This window comes from Pseudophryne corroboree, chromosome 5 (assembly GCF_028390025.1).
Source record: "Pseudophryne corroboree isolate aPseCor3 chromosome 5, aPseCor3.hap2, whole genome shotgun sequence".
NCBI classification, from domain to species: Eukaryota; Metazoa; Chordata; class Amphibia; order Anura; family Myobatrachidae; genus Pseudophryne; species Pseudophryne corroboree.
Genome location: NC_086448.1, coordinates 308837685 through 308857223, shown reverse-complemented (window position 1 = coordinate 308857223; position 19539 = coordinate 308837685). Strand labels below are relative to the sequence as shown.

General features: G+C 44.2%; 1 long non-coding RNA gene across 1 annotated transcript in view; it reads left to right on the top strand.

Moving 5' to 3' along the window:
* LOC134927679 (uncharacterized) overlaps positions 1–7007 on the top strand; it is a 261812-nt gene extending 254805 nt beyond the window's left edge. The window contains exon 3 of the long non-coding RNA XR_010177706.1: positions 4430–7007. This is a non-coding gene — a long non-coding RNA (uncharacterized LOC134927679). The remainder of the gene's footprint in view (positions 1–4429) is intronic.
* The last annotated feature ends 12532 nt before the right edge of the window (positions 7008–19539 follow it).

Below are 19539 nucleotides of genomic sequence, written 5' to 3'. Positions count from 1 at the left end.
GGATTCTGAGTTTTTGTGCAATAGCTATCCATTTTGTAGCTCAGTGGAGAGGCCATCATCTTGAGCTCCTGCTGACCCCACCTGTGCACCGGATGTAGGGATCATTCCCCTGGATGAATGTGCTTATGACTTAGGAGGAAGTTGGCCTGCCAATTTTCCACCCCTGGTATGTATACTGCAGGAACATTGCATTCCACCCAGTGCATAGTCCTGGGTTTTTCCTTCATTGCTGGCATTATGCTCCTGGATTACTTGTTTTGCAGCTTGAACTATATCTTCCTGTTCAGCTGTTCTCTCATATTCATATTTCTTTCTGGTCACACTGTAGTAGGGACTGCATGTGCCTTTGAGCACCCTCACTTGGATGAGCTCTTCTGTGGTCTGTGTTATTTCTTCATGAGTACCTCAGATGCAGTGCAGCTTCAAATTAATTTATTCTGCTGATGGGGGTATGTAAATTGGTTCCCATTTGGCATTCCCTCTAACTACCAGTGTTACTGCAGGCTTGTGAAGGCTTTTTTCAGAGTATCCAAACATATGAGTGCTGGACGGGCTGTCTATGGACTGTTCCTTCAGTGTCATGTGACTTCCTCAGGGCATAGGACATATAATGGAGGCTTAAGGCTATACAGTCAAATTTATAAGATCAAATATTTAAGAGGACATATGATTTGGGAACCTATACTGTACATGTGACTGTCGATTGAGATTATAGAGTGGAGTTTTTGACTGAGACATTTTGGTATGGACACTGTTTTTTTGGTGTTCACAAGAGAATATATGAGACATATGTGGGTAGGAATAATGTTATATAGATAAGTGAATACACAAAATGGAAGCTGGATGTCAGTTTGTCTAATGCTTAAAAGAAACTGTTGTTTTAAATGTGATTCTTATATGTTTGCAGAAACTTTGATTTTAGTAGCAATTAAGGAAGTTAATCTAGCTTTACATTATTTCACATACTGTGGTTAGCTAGTATCCTATAGAAAAGAGAAGTCAAAAGTATGTTGAATGTAAAAGTATATTTTTAATATAACAGTCACTATCACAAAATGCTGAGCTAATTAATTGGAAATCCCCCATAAGGGGAGTTTATAAATTATAATATATTCTGATATTTGAAATGTAATTGGTCTATGTATATGATTGGCTTGTTAATTTGAATAGATCATGTAATGCTGTGATAAAAGTATACAAGATGAAACCAATGTGTCAAATTCCAGTTCATGATATTCTTTTATCGTGAGCCCTGTGAACTTCACAATGCAATAAATCTACCAGAGACTTCATTGTTCTTCAATTATTTTACACAACCATATCATTTTGGAGGTTCCACCGAGATCAACCCAACATTGACACATGAAGAAGGAAGGTGGGCTGGAGCCGGGACACCTGGATCAACAGTGGCCACAGGTAAGAGCTGTTATCTTACTTCTGCTCCATGTGTCCCTGCCTTGGTCTGCTGCCTTTGTGTGTTATTGTTGGCTTGTAACTCCTTGAAGTCTTTTTGGAGATTGTGAGTATGGAACCAAATTGATTTTAACTGCATTTTATTACCAGTTGCAGCGATTTGTATAGAGTGTTAAGATTGTAATTTCTGTCATTATCATATTTAAAGATTTTATGGGATCTTTTGTCTGCCATATCTTGCTAAATTGAGTGTGAAGTCTGTGAGTGATTGTGAGTGTGATTGGCCATGGCTCCATGCCGGCAGAGTCTGGACAGGGCCCAGGTAGGAGAGAGGCTCCAGTTAAACTCTCCTATGCTGGATAGTATCAGGGATACTTACCCACTGTGAAAAGCACCTTGTACACTATAAGGCCAAGCTTAGCAGAGTGTGAAACACATGTGCCTGTCCAGAGATGTGGCACCTGACGAGGTGGTGAGGTTTCCTAAGTGGAGTAATATCTCTCTAAATAAAGGGAGCATCCATGTTTACCATTGTATTGGACATTGAGGCTGGACTGTAAAATAAAGATTAGCCATTACAATGGGTCAAGAGATGTCCACACCGAAGGGCTCTTCTATGTTAGAGATCCCACACAGCAGTCCAGCAAGTGTGATGTATCAGAGACATGGGGGTGTGGCTGTGAAATTTCTCAGGAGATGGCATGCAAAATACCTTAATATATCATTAATAAAAACCTTTAGCATAAACAAGTAAAAAAAATTAAAAGATAAATTAAGAAAAAAAGGCTGAAGAATGGACGGTATTATGGCTAGAAACATCTTGTTATGTTCCCCCTTCAGCCTATTTAGCACAAATATCATTGTTTAAAAAAAATGAAGACAATGAAAATATTCCACTTAAAAAAAAGGGACAAAATAAAAAAGGGGTGCAAATGATGCCAACATACTGTACACCCAAATAACATTACTGCAACTGGAAGTACATGAAGTAAGGTAGCACAGCAACAAACACTTTTACGTGCTCCACTGAAAGTAGTAACTACTGATGAGGGCAAGTTATGGTCAATCCATGTGCCCTAAACCAGAGAAAAATTAAACCATTATAGGAGAAAGCCAAAGTAAGTTAATCAAGCTAGTACGGCTGTATAAGACACATTCATTTACACATAGTAATATGGTACTATTGTTTTACTGGTTTATTAACAACTGAAGAATAAAAGGCACTCACTAAAGAAGCAGGGTGAAAAAACATCCATTTCAAACACACAGGATACAAATAGAGTAAGAAAAGATGTTTCTCAGGGACCTATAGAAAAACATACTAGAGATTATTGGGTAAGGTTCAAACCAAAAGTACAAAATTATGGACAAATAAAAGAGATATTTGATCACAAGAAATTTTTACAATGTTGACTATTGCTTTTGTTGAGGGTCTTAGACTGCATATCAAAAATTGGTTGACCATTAATGATCTACTGTGGCACACACAAGTCCCATGGTGTAGCAGTACACCATAAAAATAACTTGGTGTTCAATAAAGTTACAAACAGAAAACTGAGCTTATGAACCTACAAGTTAAAGTTGCTGAAGCCACTTGTAATATGGCTGGGTGGGCAACAGAAAGATACCACCCCTAAACATAGACCATTTCAGTGTAAAACAAACAGATGTCCAGCTTGATCAACTGGATACTTGCGCTGCCAGGCTAAAATTGTTTGTTAATTCTGTAGAAACCAACTGCATATAATAAGTTGTTAATTTGACCTGCAAACCATGCTGGGCAGAACAGTTCCAAAAAAAAGAATAAAATATATATTTATTGTTAATTAAGGCATATAATGTAATTTCACCTCATATTGTATAACAAACCATGCTAACAAAAATCCCTGCAATGCAAAATAATAATAATAATAATAATAATAGTAATAATAGCAGCTCTACTAACTTGTCAGAAAACTCGGCATGCCACTGTGGCATGCTTACCAGAATGGAAATTGGTCCTCATTATTCCTACCACCATTACCCTGTCAAATGTAATATTTTAAAGTCTGCTACTTTACTACTGGTTAATAAAACTAATGAGTGTCAAAAAGAGGAATGGGGGAAAAAAGTGTAACCCCTCATGCTTGCTTAACATACCCTGACTAAGCTGATAATAGCTGCCAAGGCAACCGCACACAAAAAATTGTAATAAAAATGTTTACATGTTTACTAAAAATATATGTATAATAAATGAACAAATATTAATCAAAATGCAAAAAGCTTGTTATTTACAGGAAAGAACTAAAAAGGGAAAATGCAATAAAGGCTTGTGGCACAGCTCTAAAGGTAAAACTGTTGCCCCAAATCACTCTTGCCAGCATTGGCACAAATGTCCCATGGACTGACCCATCCAGGTAAGATGGCCATAATTAGTCTGATTCAAACTTACTGGGATGCACCTGGTTTTGCATCAGTTGCAACCAAATACTGTGCTTCTTGCATCATCTTGCAGAGGAATGCTGGAAGACCAGTTAAGACTATACCTTCACATCTTCCCCAGACAACTGGTCCTTTCCAAGTTATACAAATTGATATCATTCAGCTTCCAAAGGTTAGGATGTTTTAGCATGTATTGGTTTGTGTAGACATGTTCAGTGGCTAGCTAGAGCATTAAGTACAGCACAGAAATTGGTAGAGGAATTTAGAGGTATGGTATACTATACATAATATCATCTAACCAAGGCATACATTTTACGGGACTAGCGTTTAAAAAGATGTGCCAACCAGCAGCAAAATTGAACATTGCAACAGGACTATTAAAAATAAGCTTGCCAAAATATGTAAAGAGACTAGTTTGCAGTGGGTAGAAGCTTTGTCATTAATACTACACTCAATCTAAATCACCCCTAGAGGAGAACTTAATATTTCCCCTTATGAAATACTGTTTGAAAAAGTTGCCCAATGTTGCTATTGCACCCGCATAAGAACTCAGTAAAACAAATTACTTAACTGTGAACTATCTTATTTCATTAAGCAATCAGCTAAAGAAGATCCAAGCTACCGTGACCAGCACACAACCAGCTCCTGTGGAAGGTGCTTGTCATAATCTACAACCTGCTGATGAGGTAATGGTCAGAAAGTTCCAGAGATCAGGCTTGCTGACAGACCGGTGGGAGGACCTTATCAAGTCTTGCTGACAACTCCAACTGCTAAGATAAAGCAGAAGACATCATGTATCCACTCCACTCACTGCAAAAAAGTCACGCCTCCTGAGACAGCACTGAGGAAGATATTCTCCAAGACACCGCCTCTTCACTTCACCAGTAAAACCAACAAGTGAGTGGTTCGGGCATAATAATCCCTTGAGCCACTTGCCAATGCAGTATCTCTGTGGAGGGCACATAACTCCTGGATGAGTAATGTGAAGATCAAGGACACCAAAGACAATTCTAAACAGGATGATGCTGATGGGCCAAATGCCAAATCATGTACTGTGGGGGTGCATTCTCTCATGGGCATTTCTGATAACAATAATACTTATTGTGTTTGAGTATGGTATATACACTCCAGGGTCTGTTAACAATGTGACCCGTGAAACAGGTAATAAATTATATAACAATAGTATGCTATTCAGAGCCCGTGCGCACAGAGCTTTACAAAAGAAAAATTACAAAAATAAATTTACAGGTAACTCTATGATAGCAATGCACAGCAAAATTGCAGAGGCTCTCAACAGAAGCAAATGTTGGTTTGAACACACTTACCAATCAGTGTGGAAACAGGTATAACCCTCCTAACTCATTACATAAGCACATCAGACATGATGGACAGAGAATGGTCCTGTCATAATCTAAAGAATGGTAGTCACATGTGTGCCAACAATACGCCTAATATACAGAATGTAGTGAATTTTCCATATTTAAATGTCTCAGATGCAGGCTTGCTGTCTGCGCCCGCTCTGCAGGCAACTGCCACAAAAAAAAACCTGAATTCTGCTGAAGTGTTAATAAAAAGTCCCACCCATATGTATACAAAAAAAGATATTACAGTTAAAATAGCCCATACCTAGGATACACTAACTGTACTGAAGCTACACTTGTAGTGAAGATCTCCGGTAGATGCTCCCTCAAGAATCTCAAAACCTGTTGGCATTCCATAGATGCAAATGGGGTATTAACACCTAACGATACTTTATACCAACTACAGAGAAAGGACAATGTGTACTCTCCTATGTAGTCCCCTTTGTGAAAGGCACTAATAATCTGGATCAATACCCAAAAAATATTCCTATAGAGCATGACTTGGTGCCAAATAACCTGACATTTAAAAAATCACAGTGAAAAAAGAAAATGTATCTTTTAGGTTTCCTGATGGTAAATAAACTGCTGAAACTCTGTTTCCATTATCCATTATTTATCTTGTAAAAAAGGCTGTGTCCCAAATATTGACAGTACTAGATCAAATGGTAGGAGAATTGGTGGTTTCAATCAATCAGACAGTAGAAGAGCTTGCTCAAGTAAAAAAGGTGGCTTTACAAAATAAAATGGCGCTGGATCAGCGGAAGGTGGCACATGTGCAGTGGTAGGACAAAAATGTACTTTCATTGAAGAGCACAGAGCTGAAATAGGTGCTCATCTGAGCAAAGTAGAAAAATTGCAGCAGGAAATGAGAAGGTTGGGTGTTAGTGAAGGTTGGGATCCACTTGGGTGGTTAGGAGGTAGCATTGTAAAGCTTTTCTCTGAAATAATACAGTACATTGTGGTTGCTGCCCTAACTATCAAGTGTGGACCTGTAGTTTGTGTGCAATGTTGCAAAGGATTTAAAAAATTGAAAATACACCAAAAGTTGACCATTGTGGTAATAGATGATAAGGTTCCACTGGAACAGATAACTCGGGAAAATAGCCAGGAGCAACAGGGAAGACAGGTGGAGTATGCAGACATGAAAAAAATCTTATGAAAGTTTACAGCTTATGGAAGTTGACCCCATATATCAGACTTTAGAAAGATCAGGAAGGTAGGGAAGGTACTCAGCACGTCAATTTCATTTATGAAATGGATAACAAGGTGAAAACTGACCAGGATAAGTATGTTCGGCATGAAGTACAAATGAGTTTCAATTAACTATATCAAAACCCTCTTGGTCAACACCGGAAGGTTCACATCATAGCTTAGGGATTCCCATCCAGTGCGGTGAGCATTCGCCCCGGGCCCATCCCCGTAAACATACCTTTAGCCTTTGTTGTGCATCTCCCTAACCCTCACTAGAAATTGTGAATTTGAACCTTCTGATTTGTGTATTAGAGTGCCAAGTATATTGGCAGAGACAGGAATGATATAGATAAGTGAATACATAAAATGGAAGCTGGATGTGAGTTTGTCTATTGCTTAAAAGAAACTGTTGTTTTAAATGTGATTCTTATGTTTGCAGAAACTTTGATTTTAGTAGCAATTAAGGAAGTTAGTCTAGCTTTACAGTATTTCATAGACTGTGGTTAGCTAGTATCCTATAGAAAAGGGAAGTCGAAAGTATGTTGAAGGTAAAAGTATTTCTGCTGCGGGGTACACTGGGCTCCACAAGGATAGACATTGGGGTGTAGAGTAGGATCTTGATCTGAGGCACCAACAGGCTCAAAGCTTTGACTGTTCCCAGAATGCACAGCCTCTATAACCCCGCCTCCCTGCACAGGAGCTCAGTTTTGTAGTTGGTGCTGCAGTCGCAGGCACATAACAGAGGGGCTGCTCCAGGCAGCCCTAAGAAGAGCTTTTTTTTTGAAGAAAAAAGTCAAGACTACAAGGGCAGCAGCGGTGGTAAATGTCAGAAGACATTCACTGCTGCAGCTCCAGCTCTCCCCAGCGGCGCTGTACACTCCCGAGCCCTGGTTGCCGGGTAACTACAGCAGGAAGCTCCGGTTTTCTTCACGCCAGGCACACACGACGGGGGCTCTCCGGGATTGAGTGGGCACGCTTCGGGAGGTGGTGAGTGGGTCCCGCTTGCGGGACCCGGTCTTTATCGTGATCCGGCGCGGTCAGTGGGAGGCGAGCCACGCGCGCTGGCGGTGGACACTGTGGCAGTACAGGCGATCCCACTAGATCACTAGGGCATGGGTGCAGGTCAGGTTTTCTCTCTAAACCATTTTCAGTAGCCCACAGGACCTGGTGGTTTTGCCAGCAGGGGGATAAGGCTTAGACCTGAAGCCCCTTCCCCAGCCCAAGGGCGCCATTTCCCGCAAATGTTCCCACCCTGGAGCTGCATATATGTCTCTCCCTCACTCCCTGTCAGTGTCTGGGCGCCATTATCTCTCAGCTTCACTGTTCCTGGGACTGCTTGGGCAAATCCTCCTATGTAAAGCCGCCTGGTTGTCAGTGCTGTGACTTTACATGACACTTAAGTATTCTGCCTGCCTTTTTAGACAGTGCTAGTTAAGAAAGAGTGCATTTAGTCAGGGTTTTCTAGTACAATTACCCTGGTATATACATCCAGTTCTTACTGTGCAGTGTTATATCTATTGACAATATAGCTATATATATAAGCTAGTCCAGTGCAGTATTATTGTTAGTAATGACCTCTGCATTGTACAAACTGTGACTATCTGTGTGTGCATTAGATAGCTGAGTGGTGTCCATCTCGTGTCTTTCACTTAACTTGCTGTCCCTATATTCTATAACCTGAGGGGGTTTGGTGCGTCAGGTTTTATATTGATATATGATTTTCACAAAGATATACTTAAATACGTATTTTTCTCTGAGATTTAGTCACCATATCTCTCCTTTATCTCTGCTAGTGCTGACTACACTGCGCAGGGATTTGGGTAAGAAGTATTGTTCTGCTGCCAATTGTACTGTGTTACCTGATACTGCAAGTTATATCATGTCTGCTTCTGAGGGTAACGGTTCTGGGGCTGAACACACTGCCGGTGTTGCTGAAGCCACAGATCCCTATGAGGAGAATATAGCAGCTGTGGGCTCTGGTTCTGGGGGCTCCTTGCCCCCCAGTGGGACTGTGGCAACGGAGGTACATAATGACCCACCGTGGGCCACTTTTTACACGCTTCTACATACGCTAGTTAATAAACTAACACCCCCCTATGGGACCACCTATGCCGGTACAACCGTTTGTGGTCCCTGCAGCTAACCCGTTGTGGGCGGACGATTTATTTGCTTTGAAGAAGTTGAACCAGTCCCTGACTACTAAAAAGTCTGACCATCACTCGCCTAAGCACAAGGGGTCCTCTAAGCGAGCGCTTGTCTCCTCACAATGCACTGCTGTCACTGACACCTCGTCTGATGAAGACGGCACTTACACTGACCCCACAGGTTCTGACTCAGATACTGCTGATGGGGAGGGTAGTTCACATGTGGATGTTCCTGATCTTTTGGAAGCTATTAAGTTCATTCTACAGATTACGGATGATCCCGAGCCATCCGTCCCTCCTAAGAAACCAGATAGGTTCAAGCGTCAGAAGGTGGTTAAACAAGTTTTACCTCACTCTGACCACCTAGTGGATATACGTCAGGAACCCTGAAAAACCCGGGTATGAAGTTTGTGCCTCAAAAGAAGAAGCTGGCTCGCTATCCCCTCGCACCAGAGCTGTCTAAGAATTGGGAAACACCTCCTCCAGTAGACTCACATGTGGCTAGGATGGTGGTTTCCTCAGCTCTACCTGTCACTACCATCACGTCTCTAAAAGAGCCTACGGATAAACATGTGGAGGGTTGTCTGAAAGCAATTTACACCCTCATGGGTGCTTCACAAAGGCCCACTATTGCAGCAACATAGGCTGCAGAGGCTATTGAAGCATGGGCCTTAGAGTTAGAAGCTGAAATTTCCTCTGACCATGCTAGACAATGCTTGTCATATATTGTCACAGTTTCTCGCTATATTAAAGAGGCGGCTTCTGATGCCGGTATCCTAGCAGCCAAGGCCTCTACTACGTCAGTCCTGGCTCGCCGGATATTGTGGCTGAGATCCTGGTCTGTGGATCTGGACTCTAGAAAAACCCTGGAGGTACTCCCTTTCAAGGGAGATATTCTGTTTGGGGAGGACTTAAATAAGATAGTGGCTGACTTGGCTACTGCCAAAACTGCCTGTCTGCCAAGTACCGCTCCTTCTGTGTCGAAGGCTAAAGGTACTTCCTTTCGCCCTTCAGGTAAAGCAAACGGTCAGGTGTACAACAAGCAGGCCCGCACTTCCAAACCTGGTAAGCCAAAGCCAAAAAGAGCCTGGGCGGCCCGTCAGCCAGCTTCCAAGGCCGATAAGCCTGCCGCATTATGGGGCGGGCCTCCCCCTGGGGGATCCCAGGGTGGGGGGCCGGCTTCTAGGGTATACCAAGGAATGGTTGAAGACCACTTCGGATGCCTGGGTACGGGAAGTCATCACTCGAGGTTACGCCATAGCCTTCAAAAACAGACTCCCTCATCAATTTTGCCAGACAGACGTCCCGTTGGACCAGACAAAGGCAAACACTCTGCATTCGGTGGTACAGACCCTCCTGGATACAGGAGTCGTAGTACAGGTGCCTCTTGTGCAGAGGGGCCGGGGATACTATTCTCCGCTGTTTCTAGTCCCGAAACCGAATGGGTCCTACCGGGCCATTCTCAACCTCAAGGCATTGAACAGGTTTGTGAAGGTTTCCAAGTTCCATATGGAAACCCTTCGCTCTATAGTTCTGGCCTTGGAACCTGGGGACTACATGGTCTCCCTGGACATACAGGATGCTTACTTGCATATTCCTATAGCAGCGTCACATCAGCAATACCTGAGGTTTGCTATTGGCAACCTACATTACCAGTTTCGGGCGTTACCTTTTGGTTTAACAACGGCTCCGCGAGTCTTCACCAAAGTTATAGCGGTGATGACGGTGGAACTCCACCGTCAAGTGGTCAGGATACTGTGGTATCTGGACGACTTGTTAATCCTGGCAAATTCCCCAGAACTTCTCCTACGTCATCTAGATATGACGGTCCGGTTTCTACAAGCCCACGGGTGGCTCATCAACTGGAAGAAATCCTCCCTGATCCCTGCTCAGAGCATGGTGCATCTGGAAGCGCTATTGGACACTCACAACCAGAGGTTGTTCTTATGTCAGGAGAAAGTCCTGAAGCTTCAGGACAGGATTCGTTGCTTCCTTTCTTGTCCGCAAGTGTCGATACTTTCGGCGATGCAGGTGCTGGGCCTCATGGTATCAGCATTCGACATGGTGGAGTATGCTCAATTCCATTCTCGCCCCCTCCAGAGGCTGATTCTAGCTAAATGGAACGGCCTGCCTCACCGGATCAGGTCTCAAATGATCTCATTGACTCCGGAGGTCTGTCTGTCGCTGCTCTGGTGGCTCCAGGACCAACAATTGTGCAGGGGCCGTCCCTTCTGGATATCCAACAGAGTCCTATTGATGACAGATGCCAGTCTAAGAGGTTGGGGCACGGTGCTGGAGCAACAATCCTCTCAATCAACATTCTGGAATTGCGGGCGGTCTTCAATGCATTGAGCCTAGCCCAGCATTTAATTCAGAACTGTCCTGTTCAAGGGCAGTCGGACAACGCCACCACTGTGGCTTACATAAATAATCAAGGCGGCACTCGAAGCCGTCTGGCAATGAAGGAAGTCTCACGGATTCTACATTGGGCGGAACGCCATCTACCGGCCATATCGGCAATATTCATTCCGGGAGTCCTGAATTGGGAAGCAGACTTTCTCAGTCATCAGGACATACATGCCGGCGAGTGGGGCCTCCATCCAGAAGTGTTTCAACTCCTAGTGGAAAAGTGGGGTCTTCCAGACGTAGATCTGATGGCGTCTCGACACAATCACAAGGTTCCGGTCTTCAGAGCAAGGACAAGGGATCCTCAAGCAGCATTCGTGTATGCGCTGGTGGTGCCGTGGAGGTTTCAGCTGCCGTACGTGTTCCCTCCGGTGTCACTCCTGCCCAGGGTAATTCGGAAGTTCAAGCAAGAAAAATGAATTCTGCTTCTCATAGCTCCACGTGGCCCAGACGGCACTGGTTCTCAGACCTGCAAGGCCTATCGTCAGAGCGTCCAATTCTACTTCTACAACGCTCAGACCTCCTCATTCAGGGTCCCTGTGTCTACCAGGACCAAGCCCGGCTGTCTTTGACGGCGTGGCTCTTGAAGCTTCCGTCTTAAGTGCTAAACGGTTTTCTGAGGCGGTCATTCAAATTATGTTGCGGGCCCGGAAACCGTCTTCGGCTCAGATTTACTATAGGGTTTGGCATTCTTACTTTGTTTGGTGCGCATCTAATGATTATGACGCTTCCAAGTTTAGTATAGCCAAGTTGTTGGCTTTTCTTCAGCAGGGCCTGGACTTAGGCCTGCGTCTGGCCTCTCTCAAGGTTTATATTTCTGCCTTGTCGGTGTGGTTTCAGAGAAAAATTGCAACCTTACCTGATGTGCATACCTTTACTCAGGGTGTGTTGCGTATCCAACCTCCCTATGTCCCGCCTGTGGCTCCTTGGGACTTGTCGGTGGTTTTGGAGGCATTACAAGAGTCTCCGTTTGAACCTCTTGGTTCAGCTGATCTTAAGTGGCTTTCACTTAAGGTGGTGTTTCTGCTGGCTATTGCTTCAGCTAGAAGAGTGTCGGATTTGGGTGCCTTGTCCTGTAGTTCCCCATATCTGATATTTCACCGTGAACGGGCGGTTCTTAGGACTAGTCCCGGATATTTACCTAAGGTGGTTTCCTCGTTCCACCTTAACCAGGAGATTGTGGTTCCGGCACTTGTTTCTCCTGATCTGTCTCCCAAAGAGAAGTCTTTGGATGTGGTACGGGCTCTCCGTATCTATGTGAAGAGAACTGCTTCCATTAGGAAATCTGATTCTCTCTTTGTACTGTTTGGATTTCACAAACGGGGCTGGCCTGCTCACAAGCAGACTTTGGCCAGATGGATTAGAATGGTGGTTGCACATGCTTATGTGAGGGCTGGTCTGTCGGCTCCTGCTCACATTACGGCCCATTCTACTCGGTCTGTTGGACCTTCTTGGGCGGCCCGCCGTGGTGCGACCCTTGAACAATTGTGCAAGGCAGCTACGTGGTCCTCAGTGAACACGTTCATAAGGTTCTATGCCTTCAATACTGCAGCTTCCCAGGATGCTTCCTTTGGACGCGGGTTCTTGTGCCCTCTACAATGCGTCCCCTCCCATAGGGAACTGCTTTAGGACATCCCCAATGTCTATCCTTGTGGAGCCCAGTGTACCCCGCAGCAGAAAACAAGATTTATGGTAAGAACTTACCCTTGTTAAATCTCTTTCAGCGAGGTACACTGGGCTCCACAAGATGCCCACCCTGACGCACTTAGCTTCTTTGGGTTGGTATGGCATTAGCCGCTGACACTTCTCCTGTCGTGAGAGTGTGGTGTATGTGGCTACTAACCATTGTCGTCTCTTTTCCTGCTACTGCATTGGGCTGGTTAACTAAAAACTGAGCTCCTGTGCAGGGAGGCGGGGTTATAGAGGAGGCGACGCTGTGCATTCTGGGAACAGTCAAAGCTTTGAGCCTGTTGGTGCTTCGGATCAAGATCCTACTCTACACCCCAACGTCTATCCTTGTGGAGCCCAGTATACCTCACAGAAAGAGATTTAACATAACATAATATAACAGTCATAATCACAAGATGCTGAGCTAATTAATTGGAAATCCCCCATAAGGGGAGTTTATAAAGTATAATATATTCTGATACTTGAAATGTAATTGGTCTATGTTTATGATTGGCTTGTTAATTTGAATAGATCACGTAATGCTAAAATAAAAGTATATAAGATGAAACCAATGTGTCAATGTCCAGTTCATAATATTCTTTTATCGTGAGCCCTGTGAACTTCACAATGCAATAAATCTACCAAAGAGACTTCATTGTTCTTCAAATATTTTACACGACCATATCAAATGAGTACACCAGTTATTCTAGAAACATTACTATTACCTCTTTTACACCTCATATGGCGGGTCACACCCGGGAGCCTGTGACCGCATGTGGCGGGTCGCACCAGGTAGCCTGTGATGGGTGCTTGCCGGACGCGACACACCTCAGGCTTTTTTCCACCGCACTTTCCAACCAGGTTGGTGACGTTGCCGATGATGCTGCAGGGGCGACCCAGCTCCCGTTTACACAGTACAGCTTGCTGGATTGAACCTGTGTTCAACCCTGCAAGCTACCTGAGTTGCAATACCGGGTCACTCGACCCAGATTATTCTAACTCGGCTCTTTTACTCCAAACAGCAACACGCGTTATGTGTGCCCCCGTGTTACTAGCTGGCGGTGTAATAGGGGTATAAGTGTATTGTGTAATAGTAAACTGGAAGAGAGCAGCACTTAAACCTGTAACATTTCTGTAGTACAAAGAGGTTAGACACCTTTCATATGCCTTTCATATGTGGACAGCACCTAAAAGCTTAAACCAACCAAAGGGTCCCATTTAATAACGAAACTTATTAGTAGCAGCAGCAATGATTCTAACCAATAGGCTGTTCGTTGTTAACTTTACTTTCCTCTCTGGAGAGGTTCAGCGACATCCCCCTCCTCCATGTTGTTGCTGGCAGCATAAGTTTTTTGTGTCAGAAACACAGAATAAAGTCTATGAGAGGTATTCAATTAGGGCATTTTTTTTTCAACTACACGAAAAACTTCACTTTTCACTATTTTTTAGGGTGAATGTGGATTCGTCCTATTTAATAGCAGGGTTGTTTTAGCTTAGCCAAAAATATCGGCAAAAGTGAAAAACATGTGTATTGGCAAATTCACATGTATTTGCACCTGCGCAGGTGGAAACGCGGGCCGTTTTCACTGATTTTGAGAACATTTTTCACCTACTGCCTTCCCCCCCAAAAAAGTGAAATACGTAGGGGGGTGAATTCAATAGCTCCGAAATTATCGGAGCTAATTGATAACCCCCCTAAGCCATAAAGCAAAGAAACATTACTAAATTGACAAGCAGATTGGTCAAACATTAGTGTAAAGCCCCACACACACTGGGGGTAATTCCAAGTTGATCGCAGCAGGAAATTTTTTAGCAGTTGGGCAAAAACCATGTGCACTGCAGGTGTGGCAGATATAACATTTGCAGAGAGAGTTAGATTTGGGTGGGTTATTTTATTTCTGTGCAGGGTAAATACTGGCTGCTTTATTTTTACACTGCAAATTAGATTGCAGATTGAACACACCCCACCCAAATCTAACTCTCTCTGCACATGTTATATCTGCCTCCCCTGCAGTGCACATGTTTTTGCCCAATTGCTAACAGAATTCCTGCTGCGATCAACTTGGAATTACCCCCACTAGCCGATATTGTGAACAATATCGCTCAGATAGGGCTTTCTAAGCGATATTGTTCATAATATTGCCTAGTGTGTACACTCAATATCGTTAACAATGCGCGCTCCCGCACGTCGTTAACAATGCGCGCTCCAGCTGAACATGTACAGACAAGGGATGTCCTCGTTAATGACAGCCATGCTGCATCTCCGCCGCTCCCCCCGCCACTGCTGCCTTCCCGGCCGTTATCGGCAAGTGTGTATGCACTTGCCAATGTTGGCACCCCGCCGGTTCCTCGCCGCCGCCAATATTGGCATCGGCGGGGATTAGCTAGTGTGTACTGGCCTTTAGTTTATTGTTAAAAATATTCTATATGTAAAACTCTTTTCACATTGATTTTAGATGGGTTATTTGAAAAGACTGGAATGCACCTGATGGACTACATTATATAATGAAAAGTTACATTTCATTATAAGACGTTGTCAGAATGTGTGCAATCCGGTACCGGTCACAACAAACAAATTTCTTAATTGCTGAATTGTTGTAGTGAACAACTAATAAAAGTAGATCTCAATAAATGCATATACAATTAAGCAACGTACTGAAGAAATAACAGTACAGAAAGCAAATGGATGCAAAATGAGTGTTTCTTTATGTGGTTTGTAACAATCTGCATAAAGTCAGATTTGCAGGTACTTGTAAAGAGTTCTCGAAAACAAAGTAATAGTTCTCATTTTATGCTTAAGTGGTAATGAGCCCAGCCACACACACCCTTTAAATAGTTAGTTGTAAGAGACACATCAGCGGAAGGACGAAATGGGTAAAATGAAATACAACAGTATATATAAAACACTTAGGAAAGGCTGCAGCTATGGGTGCCAAAACATAAATTAATGGAAGTGTCATTTGCATTGGTTCATGGAACCAATAGATAATAAAAATAAACACATAAAATAAAGTCAAATAAATAACCAAAGACATCAATATTTGTGTAATATGATAAAATAAGTCAAGGATTAGTCAATGTGTAAGTTAAATAATCAGTTTCTGGGTGCGTTCAAGAATTGTGATCAACAGCTTATATGGCAATGAAACAAATAAACATAATTATTTATATTGTTCAATAGCCTATTCTGGAGAATACTGCTGTAACATCAGACCAATAAGGTTCAAATATTTATAACTCATATGGAGCACAAGATAAAACTTGGAAGTCTACATGAGGCTGTGCAGGGACGACTAGAAGATGTCGCTTGAGACTGCAAGAGTACACAAATCGGATATAAAGACTTAACAATATGCCCGATTTGTCGTTCCGATGTACCTGGAAACGATCAAGCTGATATCATTCTAGTATGTACCCACCCTTAGTCTGCAGGAAGTATTTTTACACTTACAATAATAAAAATATAATTTCACAACTTAGTTAATGAACATACTGTACACATAGCTCTTTTAGAGGAAGGCACACCAGCAAAGAGTGACATGTTTACATCTCTGGAGGAAAGGTAATAGGGTCCAACTTGGTAAAAGTACGTATTATTCTGCAAATTTGCTAGTTTTAAAACATTTAAAAAAAAATAAAAAAAAATTTTGTTGCCATGAAAAAAAAATTACTGATAAAAAGCTGCACTTCTGCATAATCGGACCCTAAAGGTGGGTACACGATGGGGGCGGGGCCTGGCCGACATACTGGGTGGCAGCGGTTTACAGAGCTCCCGCTCCGCTGACAGAATTGGGGGTCTTCCATTCCCTCTGGACAGCCTTCTTAGTCCCAGTGTGTGCCCGCAGCCCTGCTGTGTTACAAGCGCTTGCTCCCGGCGCCCGGAGACCAGAGTGCTGCTTCCCGTGAGCTGCGGCCTGACCTCCTGGGTGAAGCCGCGGTCTGGAGTTTCCGGCAGGACCCTACGGTGGGACATGCATGGCGCGGAGGTTAGTGCGCCCGGCGTATTGAGCTTTGGGGCTGCCCTGGTTTGCTCAGTGAACCCCCCCTGGACCCTCCAGACTCACCCCACCAGAGAGAAGTCCCTGTGGCTGCCGCCCGCGAGTGGAGGCCTGGCTTTCCGAGTGCAGCTGCGGCCTGAAGTGTCAGACGGGACCCAGTAGCTGGAGGTGCCTGGCGCAGAAGTAGATGTGCCACAATTATTGTGCTACGCCTTGAGGCATTCTGTGACCCCACTGGACCTTCCGCACCTATCCCTGCGATAGAGGGACCCAGCAGTTACCGCCAACGCATTGCGACCTGGTCTCCCTGGTGACGCTGCAAAAATACATCTCGTGTGGTGCCCGGCTGCAGAATACATCCGGTGAAGTGTTTAGGCACAGTCTCCATATTGACCCCGTGGGTGTCTCTGTTGTGTGACCACCATTGCAGCAACTACATAGGTCACTGGTCCCCACAAGGTCATCTGCCTTTCCTGCCCTGGTGACAGAGGAGATCGCATGATACTGAGGATCCGGTGGCTGGCATCCCCTTTCAATGCCCTCGGGCTAATCTCAGCTACCTTCACTGCTCCCAAACCTCCTCTGTATTTACAGTCCACTACCACAGTGCCTCTTGTATAGCCTGCTCTCTGCCTTTATGCTGCCCATGTGACGTCTCTTCCATGCACCCATGGAACCGCTAACGCTCCTCCTTGCCTGAAATAGAACCACACCTTTACCTTTTTGACATTTTTATTGCTGTTTATTGTTACACTCCTCGGACGGGCACTATGCCTCCTAAAAGATCCAAAATATCCGCCCTTGCACCCCTTATTAAATTTGTTTCTAATCGCACCCCTGATTCTGTGCCGAGGGGGAAGTCCAGTGCGATCTCCACATCCACTGCTGCACACTCTCCGCTTCCCGCTTCTGGACCGGACCTTGCCTCAGATGCGCCTCTTATGGTCCGTACGCTTCACTAGATGCTTCAGGCCTTACGGACGGACATCACTACCGACCTCCAGTCTTCTATCACTCAACTCGCGGGCGAAGTGTCCGATATCGGCATCCGCACTAATAACTTGGAGGATAAAGTGCAGGAGTTGGTCTCCTCGCACAACGAGCTTCTTACCTCTCACAACTCGGCCTTGGCGGAACTGTCGGCTGTTAAAGACAAGCTAGCCGATCTCGAGGACAGATCCCGTAGAAACGTTAAAATCAAGGGGGTCCCGGAAACGGTATCGACCAACGATACAAGATTTTGCTCTCTCCCTCTTTAAAAAATTACTGCCCTCCGCCGACACCCGAGATCTGCTGATTGACAGGATACATCGCTTACCGAAGGCTCGTTCCGCTCCCAGTAGCTCTCCTTGAGACATCCTCCTGCGTCTCCATTTTTTCCACATCAAAGAGGACATTCTCAAGGCCACCCGTATGGCAGAGGACTCGGATATCTTGGATAACCTACAAATAGGGACAATTTCTGTTCTTTGGTCCTGATGTCTCTTTATGTTGCTATGGATTGTCCCTGCATTGGTTATCGTTTTTGAAGAGACTTTCGTTACTGTACTTCCTGGACTGGCACTGGGTCCTGATGTTGCACTCGCAAGTATTGTTTATTTCTAGTATCTGTATATGATATCTGACGTATTCTCTATGTTCCCATGCTTAGTTTATATGCATATCTTTTGTGGTTCTTACATGTGTTGTTCTGTATAAGGTTCCATGGGTGGGGCTCGCATTGGCCTCCCCCCACAAGTTAACTATGTTGCCGCCTTTGTTTTTGCGCCACCTACTGTGGCCCGATATACTGGGCCTTTTGAGTTCTTTTTGTGTTTTTCTGATTTTTCTTACCACTGTTTTTTTTTTCTTTTGTGCCTTTTCCCTTTTTCATGTTCCCCAGACAGGTACTTCCATGGCACCCATACGCACTTTTACTTTTCTGTTCATTGATGGTTAAGGTTATTTCGCTCAATGTTAAAGGCCTCAACTCCCCTCATAAGCGTAGACTGGCTCTTTCTAAATTTAATAATTATAGAGCTGACATTGTGGCTCTACAAGAGACACATTTTTCTTCTTCATCCCCCCCTGTTTTTCAAGACCATAGGTACCCCACCTGTTATACTGCTAATGGCCCCGCTAAACGCAACGGCGTGGCTATACTGTTCCATAGACACACTCTCTTTACCCTACAGCGACAGATCCAGGATAAGAATGGCCGTTATCTTATCTTTATTGGAACTATTGACAATACCTTAGTGACCCTTGTATCTCTATATGCCCCTTACTCCCGTCAAATCCCATTCCTGCGGGAACTCCTTGAGGAATTATATAAGATTAGACAGGGGGCGCTTATACTGTTAGGAGACTTTCATTTAGTCATAGATCCTAAGGTGGATAGGTCTTCCTCGCAAGGCACTGACCCCTCTCCTCGAGATGTGGGCCCGTCCCTTGCTTTTAAGAAGCTACTTACAGAGTTGATGCTATAATGCTTGGCAGGTCTTTTCCCCTACAGAGATTATAGTTGTTTTTCTGCAGTTCATAACAGTTACTCTAGGATCAACCTTATTCTTCTAGACAAGAGGACTCTCCAACATACCCGAAAACTTAAAATTCTCCCCATTACTTGGTCGGATCATGCCCCTGTATTGTGGTCCTGGGACATAAGTTCGCATCTTTCCCCTCCCCACCCCCGGCGACTCCCAGAATATCAATTGACGAAGCCTGAGACCCTGAAGGCCCTTACTGACTCTCTGTCAATGTATATGCAAACCAATGCCCCTGAGGATACTTCTAGCTTCACGTATTGGTGTGCTCTGAAAGCCGTACTCCGTGGCACGTCCATCCAAAAAGGAGCTCAGCTCAAGGGTCGCTCTAAGAAAATGCAGGCTAACTTGGAGTTGTCTCTACGGTCTTTAGAGTCTCAGAATCAAATACGCCCTACTCAGGCTTTACGTA